The sequence below is a fragment of the Canis lupus genome, chromosome 25 (assembly GCF_048164855.1).
Source record: "Canis lupus baileyi chromosome 25, mCanLup2.hap1, whole genome shotgun sequence".
Taxonomy (NCBI): domain Eukaryota; kingdom Metazoa; phylum Chordata; class Mammalia; order Carnivora; family Canidae; genus Canis; species Canis lupus.
This window is the reverse complement of record NC_132862.1, coordinates 40,082,491-40,100,269: the sequence shown is the minus strand read 5'-3', so window position 1 is coordinate 40,100,269 and position 17,779 is coordinate 40,082,491. Positions and strand designations below refer to the sequence as shown.

At 40.5% G+C, this 17,779-nt stretch overlaps 1 long non-coding RNA gene across 2 annotated transcripts in view; it reads right to left on the bottom strand.

The window, feature by feature from the left end:
* The window catches only part of LOC140617608 (uncharacterized), an 83,163-nt gene extending 72,488 nt beyond the window's left edge, over positions 1 to 10,675 (bottom strand). For both annotated transcript variants that reach the window (XR_012017798.1, XR_012017797.1), the window contains exon 1: positions 10,419 to 10,675. This is a non-coding gene — a long non-coding RNA (uncharacterized lncRNA). The remainder of the gene's footprint in view (positions 1 to 10,418) is intronic.
* Positions 10,676 to 17,779: the final 7,104 nt, after the last annotated feature.

Sequence of the window (17,779 nt, the reverse complement as noted above, 5' to 3'; positions counted from 1 at the left end):
AGTCTTGGTTTGATGACATGGGGCATAACACAAGAGGCTTCATTTTGGATCTCTTATCTTGTTTCTTATAGCAGTCAGGAAAAATTGTGAAAATCTTTTAAATTGACTTTTAAATATAGATCCATATTTCTGGGTGTCTTGACTAGCTCCATCCAGATTATCTTTGCCTCTCATTCTCTTTGAGCTATTTGACAATTCTTTAAATTGTATGAAACTGACATTAATCCAAAGGATTCTTTCCATAGTACAAATTTGTTGTGTTTGTTAGAGTGTAATTGACTGTTGCACTGTGGATAGGCCAGGTTTTGTATCTATTTGTAAACTAATCTCAGCCTTCCTTTACTTCATGTAAACATATGTTTCTTTTAATTCTTTTTTGACCTGGTGTGATATCTTACTGGCTCCCTTACTGATTAATGAGTTAGATAAAAATTTTGATGATATTTCACTTTATGCTTGTATGAAAATCATGATTATACTCTCTTTTAAAAATTATCTTATAACAACTTGGTAATTGACTCATGTTCTAAAATAGCTTCTTTCCATCAAAAGGCATAAGTGAGGACTCTGATAGATCAACAAAATAATATTAGATTTATTTGGTCCTAACCTTATTCCCTAAAACTCCAGTGTATAATTTTAAGTGCATTTATAGTCACATTACCTAACAATAGCTAACTTCTACATAATGCTTTGCAGCTTGCAAAATGTTTTCAGCTATTTGATTTGTATACCAGTACCTTATATAATAAGTTGAACAAGAATTACTATGACTCTCATTTTGTAGATAGGAACTAAGGGGGTTCAGTATTTTGTCCGACATGAGTAGAAACTCAGATCTTCTAAGAGAAATTCCTTGTCCTTTCCTTTATACTAACAACCACATCACACACCACTATACCCAATTCTAAACTTCAAAGTGCCTCTTGAAAAATCAAAGTCAATTCAATTAAGTTTGAGACAATTTTAGAGTTAAAGATATTTTATTTGTATATGCCAATAATTTACAAATTGATATTTAGCTGTGGTTTGTAGGTTAACTCTCTTTTAATCACATTACTTAATTGATCTATAAAATTGTTGCCAGGGTAATTTATAATCATATTCATTTTCTGGAGGAAGAAAATAAGCTAACATTTATTAAATGCTTGCAATGTAGCAGGTCTTTTTAACCTACTTTTTTTTTCATTTAATCTTCAAGATAATTTTATGAGGTAAATTCCATGTCTTCATTTTACTGTTGGTGATGAAATATAATATAAATCATTGGTACCATTTATTGACCATTCATATATTATCGATATATTCATCACAACAATTCTATCAGATCAGTTGCATAAATAAAAATTAAATCATAGGAGCATTAATAGATATTCCCAAAGTCATATAATTAGGATTTGAACTTAGGTTCAAAGCTCATGTTCTTAACAACTGCTTAGTGGTTCAGAGTAGCCTAGACCATTGTTATCTTGCATCATCGTCAGTGCAACAGTGTCCATTCTGCATGGAGCTTTGTACTCAGGATTGTGAAGAATAAAAGGGGCCTCTGGTCCTGGGTGTCTTACTGTCTGCTAGTGACACAGGATCAAGGAAACAGATGGGATTTGAGTTGAAAGAAAAAGGAACAAGGAAATTCTTGACAATGGCTAAAAGTGCAAGAGAAATTTCTTTTCCAGGGATCTGGAGGGCCAGAGATATGAAGTCCTTAAAGTGATCTTCCTGTTTACTCCAAGCCCTCAACTTTTCTCAGTCTTCAGTCCAGGGTAAATCCACCATTTTGAAGAAAAGAAAAGGGGTTTCTCCTCTTTTGTCTATGTAATTGGTTCCAAAATTAACTCTTGTCAAAAACAAAACAAAACAAACAAACAAACAAAAACCAAAATTAACTTTTGTCAAAGCTTTGAGAAAGTAAGGACAATAGTAAATGCAAAACAACCCAAAGGGTTTTTAAGGCACATTAGGTGCTGAGTCAAGTACAAGGTTCAGTGCTTCGGGTTACTGGTCAGACAGAGAGGCGACAGAGAGAACATGGAGCTCTCTTGCCTTCTCCAGTTCTGGTATTCTTGTCTAAGAGAATGACCCTCTAATTGGAATGAACTGGCCAGGGGGAAATTGAAGCTGCCCTAGATGAAGAGGTGTCAGAACTTCTAGATGCTCTTTATGTGGCTCACCTTACTGGTCTAAGGGGATTCTGGTGCAGGAGACCTGTGGGTGTGCTTGCTGAGCAGCTCTGGTAGTTGGTGGAGAACCAGAGACAACAGGAGATGTGGTGGACACCAACCTTCAGGTAAACATGACACGACTGTCAAAAGTGAAAGAATGTGGAGACTTGGGAGCCAGGGCAGATTCCAAAAGGGATTGTTAGAAGATGGTGTGTACATTTTGGAAGAGGAGTGATCTGATCACTTAGGAACCATCTGGAGATCACTAAGGACAAATCATAAAACATGTCCAGTGAGGAACGTTCTTAGCTGGCAAGTCAGACAAATGCAATATAGATGGAGGGTTTTGGATTTCCGTAAAGCATTTGTCAAAGTTAGAGCTCTTGGGATGTCTGGGTGGCTCAGCAGTTGAGCATCTGCCTTCGTTCAGGGCGTGATCCTGGGATCCTGGGATCGAGTCCTGCATTGGGCTTCCTACAAGGAGCCTGCTTCTCCCTCTGCCTGTGTCTCTGCCTCTCTCTCTCTCTCTGTGTGTCTCTCATGAATAAATAAATTAAATCTTTAAAAAACACAGAGCTCTTGCCCATGTAGATGTTGCAGGACATATTAGAGCTTCTTACAGAAGATTAAAGTTTGCTGTCTGATAAGGTCTGGAAGTCTGTGGTTCTCTGTGTGTACACTGAATGAAGATTCCCAGATTAGATGTTTCTAGAAAACACTGATATATAATGTACTGTACAACATACAGAAACCATACTGTATGATGGATGAATACAGAGAACATCACAACTGAAATACATTTTGAGTACTGACATCTTCTACCCATGTATCCACCTTTTCTTTTGCATGAATCAAATGTATAAACCTTTGTATGAATCCCTCTATCCTTCTTCTGCCCAATCATGAAAAGTCTTTCTTTTGCAGTGAGTTTTCCAATTGTTGAGGAAGGATGAAAAGCTTCCCTTTCCCATCATCATCCAGGCTTCTCTTTCCAGAAAGGTATGGGGTAAGGTCAGATGACTTTTATCCTTTTGACCCTTGTCCCTTGTTTGGCACTGGAATGTCTTCTGCTGTCCAGACTTTCTTCACTGGCTACACACAACATATTCTTACAGCAGGCTGAGAAGATTATTTTCCCCTCCATTGGCAGACTCTATTAGGTTTCTTATGTTTATAAATATGGGTCTTCAAGCTTTATGGGAGAAATAATTTTCATTTTTTGTTTTTCTGTGGAATTGAGCAAATCTCCACCTCCTGTCTAAAGGTTACATAAACAAGAAGGACTGGAGGATGTTTTTTCTTCCTCAAAAACAAGGAAAAAATGAAGCATTCTCCTCTTCCAAGAATGGCCAGTGTATATGCTAGAGTTCTAATAAAAAACCACAAAGGAATTGTTTCCTACTAGAGTATGTGCTTGTGATCAGGAGGGGACCCAGAACAGTGCATACTCGGTAAGTCGTTTGAAACTCTATAATATGGACAGAAACAGACACACACACACACACACACACACACACACCATGAGAGAAATAGTGAAATAAACATATGTCCAAGGCATACAGAGACCTCAACAAATGAATTAGAAGCATACACATTAGAGACGCACACATTGAGAGAGCTAGAGAGAAATGAAGGCACTGGGAGAAACAAGGGGAAGAGGTGTGTGGGACGTGGAGAACCCCATTCCTTGAATGACTTCCATTCTTCACGTGCTGCCTTGGGCTTCTTACAGAGGATCATAATGCAGTTTTGATAAATACGGGATCTGAATCTTGCCTCCAACACTTGCAAATTGTGCAACAATGGACCAGCTACTTAGCTTCTCCGAGGTTCAGTTTCTTTATCTCTAAAATACCTACAATTACAGGGCTGTTATAAGAACTAAATGAGATCAAGTGTTTGCTCATTGCCTGGTTCAGAGTTAGTACTCGAGAGCTCATGAGTAATGTTATTATTAACATTCATAACAAGGACATGGAGTAGGTATTATGATTCTTAATACTGATAAGGAAATTGAACCTCAGAGAAGTCATAGAGCTTGCCCCAGCTGTAGAATTATTGCATGGCTAGGCCAGATTTGGGCTCGAATCTACCTGGCTCAAAAGCCTGTAGTCCTTTCCCCACACCACAGCTAAAACTTACCTACCTCATTTATTTTTATTTTTTTAAAGGGTTTTTTTAAAATTTATTTATTTATAGAGACACAGCTAGAGAGAGACACAGAGACACAGCTAGAGAGAGAGGCAGAGACACAGGCAGAGGGAGAAGCAGGCACCATGCAGGGAGCCTGATGTGGGACTTGATCCCGGGTCTCCAGGATCACACCCTTGGCTGCAGGCAGCGCTAAACCACTGCGCCACCGGGGCTGCCCACCTACCTCATTTAAAATGTTGCATTTATGTGTGTGTACATGCATCTGTGCCTGTGTTTTTGCAGTGGGGACACGGTAATATGACCCTTTCTCTAAACTTTAAAAACTGCTCCAAGAGTCCAGATCTTGTTATGCAAATTACCTTGGATTCCATGTGGAATTCTTAGCTTGCTTTCTTTCTTTCTTTCTTTCTTTCTTTCTTTCTTTCTTTCTTTCTTTCTTTTCTTTCTTTCTTTCTTTCTTTTTTAACATTTCTTTTATTTATTCACAAGAGACATAGAAAGAGAGGCAGAGACATAGGTAGAGGGAGAAGCAGGCCCCCTGCGGGGAGTCTGATATGGGACTCGATCCCAGGACCCTGGGATCACGACCTGAGCCAAATGCAGATGCTCAACAACTGAGCCACCCAGGCACCCCCTTGCAGATGCTCAACAACTGAGCCACCCAGGCACCCCCTTGATTTCTTTCTTTTTTTTTTTTAATTTTTATTTATTTATGATAGTCACAGAGAGAGAGAGAGAGAGAGAGAGAGAGAGAGGCAGAGACACAGGCAGAGGGAGAAGCAGGCTCCATGCACCGGGAGCCCGATGTGGGATTCGATCCCGGGTCTCTAGGATCGCGCCCTGGGCCAAAGGCAGGCGCCAAACCGCTGTGCCACCCAGGGATCCCGCCCTTGATTTATTTCTTAAACTCTTCTTCCTATGTATCAATGATGAAGATTTTTTATTTCACAGCTCTGTGAAGTGAGCTTCCAGAAACTTCTTAGAAATATATTTGACCTTTTAGATACTGCTGCCACAATCTTGTTTGTCTGTAATCAAGGGTATGAAGGTATGTCCTCTGAGCTTCTCTTAATTGGGGTGCAATTAAGAAAAGCATTCTCCAAACTCACGTTTTCAAGGCTGTTCTGCTCCCAGACGCCCTCAACAGGAAGGGTTAATTCCATTTATGAGATTACAGTCAGTCCTCTTGGTTAGAAGTCATTCCCTAGATATCTCCCAAATGCTGGGTCAGTCTTCAAGATATCAGTCTCTCTCTTTTTCTAATTGCTTCTAATGAAACCAAACCATTCTTCTCAGGAACTTCTATTAGGCTTCTCTGCCTATGACCGTGTCTATCTGCTAACCTTGAAGCTACCCAAGAGCAGAACTTCTGCCTTTGTATCACCAGGACCTGCTACAATGTTTGTGACAGGCAGTCACTAAATGTTTGTTCACTAAATACATGAATCCCATCTGGAGGCTCCCCATAGAAGCCAATCTGTTCTTCGACCACAATTTTCATCCTTTCCTATTGCATTTTGAGTATTTTATATTGTATTTGAGTAGCTGATATCTATGCCCTATCTCAAGAGTAGGTCCTATGCTTGCCCCCTTTTGTGCCAGAAATCCTGCCTTAAGGCCAGAAGAGTGCCATACATATTTTATGGTTCCCTTCTTTAGTAAGCTTTACTCCTACACTCTCTCCTTAACTCAGCCAGAATTGTGAGAACACCTGGCTCAAATCCAGCAGATTCAACCACTTCATGGCAGCTTTTCCTTTTATGGACTCATTCCGAGGACGCAATTGCCCGGGACCTTGCAGACGTGCCACCTGAACCTTAAATGCAGTGCATGGGCATTGGGATCTGACCTACCAGCAAGCAAAATCTTCAGAAGGTTTTTTCCAACTGCTAAGTCAAAAATGAGCTGCCCCTCCCCGCATACACACTTAAAATCTGCGTTCTCACAGCGTTTCTATATCTGGTGTGTGCCAGATGAATCTACCCTGGATTATACATTTCCACATGAGCATTGGTGAGCCTGTGTTGTTTGTGTGTGTCCTTTCCCCACAGTGCAAGGTTCTGGGCCCCTTCTTTTTCGTGGCGACCACAGAGAATCTGTGTTTGAAGGCCTGATATGTTATCATGTGTCAGTCTCTTTGCTTAATCACCCCAAAACATGGCTGTTTGGCATTTTTCTGACATTCTTCATTCGTGAAAGGAATGAGAGTGGTTTGACCTTGGGAACAGTGCCCTATGAATGAAGCTCTCTAAAAATGCCAGAGCTTTTCTCTCACTTGCTCAGGCCAGTAGAGAGAGGGTGTCCTTGTTGTAGATGGATGTTTCTAGCATCCACTGACCTGTACCAAAAGCAAAGAAGAAGAGAGAAGCAGAACGGCCCTCTGATAGTGAGCTCCTGAAAGGTGGGCTCTGGTCTCAATAGCCGAAAAGTCATATAAGCAGCCACTGCCATGGAGTGTAAACCTCAGGGTGACAGCTCCTTCTTTACAACAGATTCCATAAAGTTGTGAAAGGTGGAGATAGAAGAATTCAGAGGAAGAGAGAGAAGAGGCCAAGAGAAAGTGTTATAAACAGGTACATTTCCTGAAGTGTGGCTTCCTGGGATGGAGGTCTAGATCCGTTGGGAGTGTTGCTGGCTCTCATTCATAATTGCTTTCAGAGCTTTCAAATTGTTTTATGGTCTCTTTGAAATATCACCTTCCATTTGATCTAGGAGCAGCCAATATATCAGAACATGTTTGTGATGTACAGAGGCATAAATACATACTCGCTGCCAAAGTCCCTAAATTTTGCTGGAACATTAAGTGGCATATTCAGTGGGTGGTGCAGTCGAGTGTGACACATGCTGGTGGTTGTTACTATACCAGGTATGTACAAAGATACACAGAGTAAAGTGCTGTGGAAATAATGTTTATTTAATGTGGACCTCATATCTATGGATTTCTATAGGTGAGGCAGCTGGGGCACAGATTAGTGAGGCCACTTGACCACAGGCCCGTCTCCCCATCCTCCCTCCCTTCCTCTTTCACCAAAAAGCTCTCTGAAACAATCCCAGGCCACCCTGTGAGTCTAGGTGTGTGCAAAAACATAAAGAGATGCACATACAGACTTTCTCTTTCTTATTCTTACAGATGGTCTTTCAGTGAAAATTATTTTAGAGCATAACATAATATTAACCCAAATGAAGGCCCGTCCCACTTGAGTGGCTTTTATAACAGCATAACATTTGGTATCAACGGATTTGTACATTTAAATAAACAAAAAGGATAATAATAGCAGTAAGGGTAGAATCTCTGTTCTAAACCAACTAGGCTACGGCACAATGATCTCACTTAACCCTGTGGCAACAGCTCTAGGAAGAGGTATTATTTTATTGTATCTTGTGAATGAAGAAACCTAAGCCCAGCATGGTCAAGTAACAGGCTTTTGGGTTACCCAACTGACAAGTGTGGACTCTAGATTCACACACTGATTTTCCTTGATTCCAGAAACCCGGCTCTTCACCTCTGTCCTAGATCCCTTGCCTGGGTTCCAGTTCCACAAAACCTAGTTCTGCTTAATTAAGTTTATGCATGCATTTCCTTCCCAGGTTCCCAAATAGAAGTGCCTGGATGCATTCCTAGGGTCTTAAGTCTCATGCCAGCACTCCTTCCAGGCATGTGTCAAAATACCACTTCCCTTGTACCCTCCCTTTGGCACACCCCTGCCAGCTTTTAGGCCCTTCCCGCTCCTGGCTGCCTCCCCTGCTCACTCTGTGCTGCCTGCTGTGGCAGCTTTCCCCTCCTGAGTCAGGCCTCTTTAGAGAACATTTTAGTCTTTTTGTTTGTTTGTTTGCTTGCTTGCTTACTTGGCTTGCTCATTTTTTTCTCATTTGAAAAAAGCAGACCACTGAAGACTGCATGCCTCTCACTTCCCCACTGGGCTCTTGAGTGGCTATATTTGCTCCTCAATCAACTGGTTTATATTTGTAGCTTATTTCTTTTTCCCCATCCTTCCTACCTTTTAAACAAATGTTATTAGGTCTCTAAAATTTTATATAACTTCTACTCTTGAAGTTTAGATCAAGCTTCTTTCTTAATGTCGTAAGAACACTTCAAGTATATCTTGAACTTTACAAAAATAGAATTTTTTTTTCTGTTCAATTAAACATTTCAACATAAAATATTTCAAAGCTTAGAAAGGTTTAGACAATAGCATAAACACTCGGATTCTCACCACCCAGCTTTATAAAATCTTAACATTTAGCCTTTTTTTCCAGATTTTTTTTTTTTAGAGAAAGAAAAGCATCTCCCGATTCTGAAACTTGATAGTGAAAAGGAAACAAGGGAATGTAGTTCTTGTGTAACCTATACTTCAGGATAGCTAAGTACCCCTTGCAGATGAAGAAAGATCCGTTTCTTTACAGACTAATTCCAACTAATAGAGTGAAAAAATGATTGAATTAGGAAAGCACCATTTTGCGACATCAGATGAAATCATCCATCCAGGCAATGAGCACCAGTGGATAAACTACCCAGTGAAAATGGATGGGAAACTTTGCCACAGAATGATTGCATTGCCTCTGTCTGTGTCGTTTCCATCAGTTTTCCATCACTAAAACATGGGGTATTTCCAGATATGGTGCAGTGGAAAAATTCAGCATAATCTAGGAAGTTCCCTTACCAAAAAAAAGTTGATCCTGAATTTAGAAAATGTCCAGTTTTAGAGATGAGTACTGAATTAAGGCATTTGATTTAAAACAGTCAAAACCGGGGTGCCTGGGTAGTGCAGTTGGTTGAGTGTCCAATTCTTCGTTTCAGCTTAGGTCATGATCTCAGGATCCTGGGATCAACCCGCATCCAGTTGATGCACAGCAGAGAGTCTGCTTAAGATTCTCCCTCTTCTGGCACTGGGGTGGCTCAGTTGGTTAAGCGTCTGCCTTCAGCTCAGGTCATGATCCTGGGGTCCTGGGATGGGGTCCTGGGATGGAGCCCTGTGTCTGGCTCCCTGCTCAGCTGGGTGTCTGCTTCTCCCTCTCCCTTGGCCCCTCCCCAACTCTTGTGCTTGCTCTCTCTCTCTCTCTCTCTCTCTAATGGATAAATAAAAAAATCTTAAAAAAAAAAGATTCTCCCTCTCCTGCTCCCTCTGCCCCTCCTCTCCACTCTCTCTTTCTAAACAAATGAACAACAAAAATTAAATTTAAAAAATTAAAAATAAAACAAAAACAGTAAAAACAACTAAACATCACATATAAACTTGAGGTCCTTGAGTGAACTCCTCCCTAATCTTGTTCTTCTCCTTACCTCATAAAAAGCATCTGAATTTGATGTTTACTATTTCCACCATATCTGTTTTTATTTCTTCATGTGTATGCACCCATAAGTGACAAATAGTATTAAGTTTTTATAACTTTGAACCTTCCACAAGTGGTATTCTATAGCATGCATCTTTCCATAACTTCTTTTTTTTTAATATATAACATTACCATTTGGAAGTGTATTCATCCCAAATATATAGACATCGCCATCTATTTCATTGCTTTATTGTCCATTATAAGAATATGGACTTCTTTTTTTTAAATTTTATTTATTTATGATAGGCACACAGTGAGAGAGAGAGAGAGGCAGAGACACAGGCAGATGGAGAAGCAGGCTCCATGCACCGGGAGCCTGATGTGGGATTCGATCCTGGGTCTCCAGGATCGCGCCCTGGGCCAAAGGCAGGCGCTAAACCGCTGTGCCACCCAGGGATCCCAGAATATGGACTTCTTTATGGACTCAAGAGTTTCTCAATTTCATCGTGCACATTTGCTAGAATCCTCCTGGAAGCAGATTTGAGGAGCTTAAAGGTATTTACATTTTTACGTTTGCCGAAATCAAGAGATTATCCTCCAACGGTGCTGAAATAATTTATATGCCCAACACCATTTATAAAAATGTATGAACTTCCACATGTTTGCCAACACTTGTGATTATCAGGTGTGAATAGAATTAACTGTGAATCATAGCTATTTGGAGATTTTCTCACACAGAGACTTGAACTTTTAAGTGCAAGTCTCTGAATGAAAGCATGTTGAAATTGGAGGAACAACACAAATTCACGAAACAAATACAAAAAAGCCTACCTGTATCCCAACTTTCAGCTGTATCACGGCTTCAACATATCGTAGTCCTGGCACCTCTCTAGTTGCTCAGTCTACACAGTAAAGCCCTGAAATCAGGCAGCAGCCAGGGTTTAAACAAACTAAGAGGAAAAAGCACTGGTCATCTATGATGGAAGGCTAGAGATGATGCAGAGAAGGATGGAGGAACTCGCACTGGGGGATGCAGGGAGCCCACCCCCCTGCTTAGGAATCCTCTGATGCGCTCTCATCCCAGTCACAGAGCATGGTTGAGAGAGAGGCTGGGGCCAGAACAACTGCAGATGTGATGATCTAATCACTGGCATTATTAACAATCAAACCTAAGCTGCTCCATGTTTGGTAAAGTGGGCAGAGCCTCATGTTGTGGGATAACAAGGAAGCAATAAAAAGCAAACAGCTTAGAGTAACTATTTTGAAAAAAAAGATTATGAAATGTTTTTGATGTACAAGCAGGGTAAAGAATAATACAAATATCCACAATTGAAGTTAATAAACAAAACATCCACACAGTTGAAGCCACCCATGATGCTCTTACATTGAATTCAGAGTTTATAATTCCCATACAGGTTACTCTGCCTTTACTCATAGGAATATGCCCCTAAGGCATGTAGAACATGTTGTTTATTTTTTTTTAATTTTATTTATTTATGATAGTCACACAGAGAGAGAGAGAGAGAGAGAGGCGGAGACATAGGCAGAGGGAGAAGCAGGCTCCATGCACCAGGAGCCCGAGGTGGGACTCGATCCCGGGTCTCCAGGATCGTGCCCTGGGCCAAAGGCAGGCACCAAACCGCTGCGCCACCCAGGGATCCCTTAATTTTTTTTTTTTAAATTGAACATGTTGTTTAAATGACCATCTACTCTGTGAATTATGCTACAATTTGTTTTTCTCTGAACATTAAGTTTTTAAGAATCTTTCATATCTGTGACTTTTGCTCATTCATTTTTGCCACTGTATAGAATTTTATTGCATGAATATGCCATAATTTATTTATGCATCATCTGGGAAAGGGCTTTTAGACTGTTTCATTTTTCACTGTTATGATACTTCATGTTTTCTTATGTGCATGTACCAGCATTGCCCGAGAGTTCATACCAAGAAATGGACTTTCTCCATGTAGAGCATGAGAATCTTTGGCTTTGCCAAGTTTATCCTTAATTTGGTAGTCTCAGTGTGCATCCAACAAAGTATCAGAGTTCTAATTGTTTTGTCTTAGCCAGTGCTTGGTGCTAGCCGATTCAAATTTTTATCCTTAATTTAACGGGTGGGAAGTGGGTTTATCAATGTGTTTCTAATTTATAATTTCTGATGATTAGCATAAATGCGTGCTGCTCCTTCTTTGGATCATTTGTTCAGATCTCTTGCTCATTGTCTTTTTTTTTTTTTCTGTTGAATTGTCTTTTGTGAACATATAAGTGGAGCATGTGTGTTAGTGTATGTGTGTAATCTGTAGGAATTCCTGATCATTGTGGGGAAATTTGTGCAAAATCTACTCATTCCAGAAACTGTTTAAATCTCTCCCAAAGACAACACTGTCTAAAATATAACCCTATCTGCTGTTCCTCTCCTAGTCTATCATGAAGGAGACAAAGTAGCCTGTGAAACAGTGTGCATTCCTGAGAGTTTGAATGCTGCTCTCTATAGTAAGAAATAGGGAGAGAAATTGCTAGAACTTGGACATATGTACTCTTAACAGTTTTACTGAGACCTTATTGGCATACAGTAAATTTTACATTTAAGGAGAACAGGGCAGCCCGGGTGGCTCAGTGGTTTAGTGCCGCCTTTGGCCTGGGACTTTGATCCTAGGGACCCAGGATCGAGTCCCACATCAGACTCCCTGCATAGAACCTGCTTCTCCCTCTGCCTGTCTCTGCCTCTCTGTGTGTGTGTGTCTCATGAATAAATAAAGTCTAAAAAAATAAAGAACAATTTTATACATGTTGACATGTGTTGTACCTGTGAAACTATCATCAGAATCAAGATAATAAACCTATCACCCCCTAAATCTTCTCCATGCTTCATTATAATCCCTCCTGCCCCTATTCCCAGACAATCACTAATCTGTTTTTTACCACTAAAGATTAGTTTGTATTTTACTGAATGTGTGATCATACCATATGCTCTTTTTGGTCTTGCATATTTCACTCAGCAAAATTATTTTGAAATTCATCTATGTTGTTCAGTATATCACTAGTTCATTTCTTTTTATTGCTGAATAGTATTCCACTGTATGGGTATACCACAGTTTAACTTATCAGTTTACCTGTTGATTGACATTAAGGCTGTTTCCAGATTCGGGGCAATTATAAATAAAGCTGATATTTGTGTACAAGTCTTTGGGCATATGCTTTCCTTTATCTTGAGTAAATAGGAGTGGAATGGCTGGATCATACAGTAATACATGTTTAACTTTTAGGAAACAGTTTTCAAAAAACTTGGTTTGAAAAATGCTGTACCATTTTACATTCCCACTCACCATGTATGATATGAAAGTTCTAGTTTTTCCACATTTTTGCTAATATTTGGTGTGGTCACTCTTTTTTTGTTTTGCCATTCTGATAGGTGTAAAATGGAACATCATGATTTCAATTTTATTTACATATTCCTGATGACAAACAATGCTGACCATCTTTTTATGTGCTTATATTCCATCTGTATATCTTCTTGGGTGAAGTAAGTATTCACATCTTCTTCCCATTTTATTATTCAGATAATTTGTTTTCTGATTTTGAGTTTGCAGAGTACTTTATCATATTTGGAACTTAAGTTCTTTATAAGACAATATGATTTAGGGATCCCTGGGTGGCGCAGAGGTTTGGCGCCTGCCTTTGGCCCAGGGCGTGATCCTGGAGACCCGGGATCGAATCCCACATTGGGCTCCCGGTGCATGGAGCCTGGTTCTCCCTCCGCCTGTGTCTCTGCCTCTCTCTCTCTCTCTGTGACTATCATAAGTAAATAAAAAAAATTAAAAAAAGAAAAAAAAAGACAATATGATTTACAATTGTTTTCTCCTACTCTGTGGCTTGTCTCCTCATTTTCTTAATGCAGTTTTTTGAAAAGAATGGTTCTTAATATTGATGATGTTCAATTTATCAGTTTGTTCCTTTATAAATCATGCTTTTGGTGTTACATATAAGAAATATTTGTGCGATTCGTAAGGTTTTCTCTGAAGTTTTTTTCCTAGAAGTCTTATAGTTTTCAGTTTTATATCTAGATCTCTGATACAATGAGATATAATTTTTGTAAATGATGTAAAGTTTGGATTGAAACTTTCCTTTTTTTTATTTTTCTTTTTTTTTTCTTATGGCTATCCAATTGTCCTAGCACCATTTCTTAAAAAGACTATCCTTTCTTCAGTGAATTTACAACTTTGTTAAAAATCAGTTGTCTGCATATCAACCTAGAATCTTTATTCTGACCAGTTTCTCTCTTGGTTAATATTGAATTACGAGTTCCACATTCTTGCTTTCTCTGAAAGCTGTCCACCACCTTTTCTTTCATGTCAGCTTCCTAGTTGCAACGGTTTTCCAGACTGACTCCCTGAGATTACCCTAAATCATCCTGATGGCCTTGGATTTTCACAAATCTCTATTCCTGTATTTCTAGATTATCCTTTGGTCTTTAGTCTAAGGATAATAGCCATTCATTTTACTAGCTCTTAAGATTTTATTTATTTATTCATAGAGACACAGAGAGAGAGAGGCAGAGACACAGGCAGAGGGAGAAGCAGGCTCCATGCAGGGAGCCCGATGTGGGACTCGATCTCGGGTCTCCAGGATCACACCTCGGGCTGCAGGCGGCACTAAACTGCTGCACCACCAGGGCTGCACTTTACTAACTCTTCTTACTTTTATTCTTAAAACTCCATGGATCCAACATGTCATTCCCGAATCTTAACACGATATGATGCTAGAATTCTGACCAGTTCTTGAGGACCAATAACCTTTGCTCCAGCTATTCTACAAAGTGATAAGATTTTAATGGTCCTTACTAATGTTGGTCTTGGTAGACCACACTAACATCTCGTATCATCACTTAAGAGCATAGCTTCTAAAGTTGGAGCACATTCATTCATGCATCAGTCACTTTTGAGCACCTGCTGTGTGCCAGGCACTTACCTAGTCTTATGGAGATAAAGAGATGGGTAACACAGAATCTTGATTCCCAAGATATTTCAATTCTAATATATTCTGTACTTTAGGTCCCAAGGCCACTGAGAGTCTAAGGATCAAAATCATGCAGGTTTCAGAACCCAGATCTGCATTTTTTTTCCCTCATAGAAAAGGCCATAGCCATCACTGGGAGGAAATAAAGTGCTTTCTGAGTCAAATCAGACATCCTAATTCAAGAATGGTGGGATTTGGTTGACATAGACAAGCTCTAAGAAGGGATAAAGAATGCAGACAGGACCAGATGCCAGAACACAGAAGCCAAACCCCTGAAGAAGGAGTCACTTTGGGTCACTGAACATTTGTCAAAAAAGAGTAAGAAAGAAGGAAAGGGGAGTAAAGCAGTAAAGAATTATCTTCACCTTCACCTCTTGACTGGGAAGTGGATGTGTAGGAGAATGGGTAAAAGTGAATTTGAGCCTCAAGGATAAAAGATGCAGGATAAAAGTTCAGTTGGTATTACCTTTCCTACTGTGGGGTCATTGAGGCAGGAAGAGTCCAGACATGTCCCAGAGAAAGGAAATGAATCAATGTGAGATTACTTGTCTTCTGTGATAAATATGGGTTTTGCACACATCATTAACAAGCACTTCACAAAGGGCAGACAGATGAGGTGTCTGCCAAATGAAGCAGTTCTTTTAAAAGCTATTGCCTGGCCAACGTGCATTACAATAATAAGCATGGAGAGCAAAAAGGGCAGCCTCTGGTCTCAGCCAGGGAACATAAAGGTATTGCGTGCTCTTCTCCAGGACCACTGACGTACTTCCTGGGAGGAAGTGCAGAGGAGTTAGGGAAAGACATCCGGCTCCTATCAATATGTAGCTCTGGAAAGTCAGCAGCAGCTGGGAAAAGGAGTCCAAGGCAAAGACCGAGAGAACTGGAGCATATTGCAGTGAGAATTCAGAAATTGAATTCCCTTACCAAAAGGAAGTGAGTAGCCAAAAGAGAAGGGTGAGGCAGGTGGGGCATCACTGGCCTCACATGTGAGCTGAGGAGCCTATAGTGAACGCTGTGTGATTCCAATATCCCAAAGGAGACTTTCTGCCTGAAATCACAGTTCCACCCCTCAACTAGAGCTTAATATTCCCTTAAACTGAAGCATAAACTTTTCTTCATAATTAAAGGTAAAAACTTATAATTTCATATCCCTGGGAGCATTAAATTCACATTAGGCAAATTCTAGATGTTTTTAAGAGTAGTATTGGAGGAGAGAACAATGATAAGAATCTGATGGAAGGAGACAATGCATAGAAAAAGAAGATAGGGATCTGGAAGACAGACTCCATAGTTCTTGGTGGCCAGCCTGATGCTGTGGCCTATTGGGGCTGCCAGATTTGGCAAGACACACAGAAAGAAACAACATACTCAGTTACATGTATCAAATTCAAATTTAACTTAATAGCCTATATTTCATGTGGCAACCCCAGATCAATGGGAAGTTCTGCCTCATTGTCCCACTTAAACATTGCCACTGTACTTGTAGGTTCCCAGAGCCTTCACTGGTGTACATGAGCACCGTAGGGCTGGGGGTGTGGCAGGGAGAAAACAGAACCACAATACATGATGAGGAAGATACATTACTGAGACCTGAGAATGTGAACTCCTTGAGGACCCAGACTGCACCCTCAGTGCTTTGCATAAGTCCTGGGTATGTCAACATTCTAAAAAATGTTAATAATAATAATATTGGCAAGCATACATACGGTGCTTACTACACTCAGCCTGTCCTCTGAGCACTTCTTTTTTTTTTAAGATTTTATTTATTTATTCATGAGAGACACAGAGAGAGGGAGGCAGAGACATAGAGGGAGAAGTGGGCTCCATGCAGAAAGCCTGATGGGACCCGATCCTGGGACTCCAGGATCACACCCTGAGCCAAAGGCAGATGCTCAACTGCTGAGCCACCCAGGTGTCCCTCTGAGCACTTCTCTGAAAAGCCAAGATGATGCATAAGACGTGGTGCAGGTGACTTAAAAGGGACTTGTCAGACATTGCTTTTTAATTAAGTGGATTCTTTTATTATCAGTGTGCAGTCCTTCTTGGTTGATGAGTTGTCCAGACCTCAACCCAGGCTTCCACTCAACTCTTCAGCTCTCCTGCTCCTACAAGACAAGAGCACAATCAAAGCTGGTTATGATAATACTTCTTCCCTATCTCCCTTCTATAACTGTTCCCATCTCCAGACTGCAGCGACACTTCACACCAGTTCACCCAGGGGCCCCATACCCCCTCCAGGGTGCACATACACACCCAGGAGTGCAAAGAAGCTCTTTGTTAAGTGAGTAAACAACTTTTGAAATAATTTATTAATGCATTTTGCAAATATAGATGATGTGGAGTTACATGGAAACTTGGGTTATCTAAGCTCCTTGTGTCCATTCACAGAAAGTCCCAAGCCTTGTTTTGTGCTTGTGTGGAAACCTGCAAGCAGAGGGGCAAGGGTTAGATGATTAAGCCAAGAGCATCTCTAGTCCGGGATGGAATTGGCCTCAGATTTGCCAAACAGAGCACTCAGGAAGTTTGGCTTCATTACATCTATCAGATTAAGACCAGGCAAGGCTCAGGGCAACTTTGGGATTGGGAAAGCAAGTTTGGAGCAATTGCTTCTACTTTTGTACATATCTTTATTTTTTTAGGCAGAACCTCAAATGCTTTCCATCAGTGCCCTTTCTCACCCTCACCATCTCCATTCAACCTCCACCCAACCCCTAGGGTGCCATCCTTATGTGGGGAGAGCTGGCCACACACAGCTTTGATTCATGTGCATCTAACTTATCTAAATATTGTTTAGTCAAAGCAACTCCCTGTCTAAACTGAGGTAAGTCTAGCTTAAGCCTATTGTTTTTTATTGCTTTTCTTTGAACTAATACGTTGCCAGCCCTAAACTAAAGTAGGCCTGAGAAGCTGCATTTGTCATTGAGTCATTGTATTATCTGATGCTGGAATCTGGTCAGCCCAGCATGTTCCCTAGTTGGTGAAAAGTACACTCAGAGCTGTTTTTGAAGGCATCAAAAAATCAGTAAGTCTGGACTGTGAATGCATCAGCTCTACCTGGCAGTATTACCTGGAGTCTGTCACTGCTCTTCATTTTCATTGCTTCTACTCTGGTCCAAACCACTGTCATTTGTCACTGGCTGCCTAACATGCATAAGTCATCATTCTGTCCTTGCTCT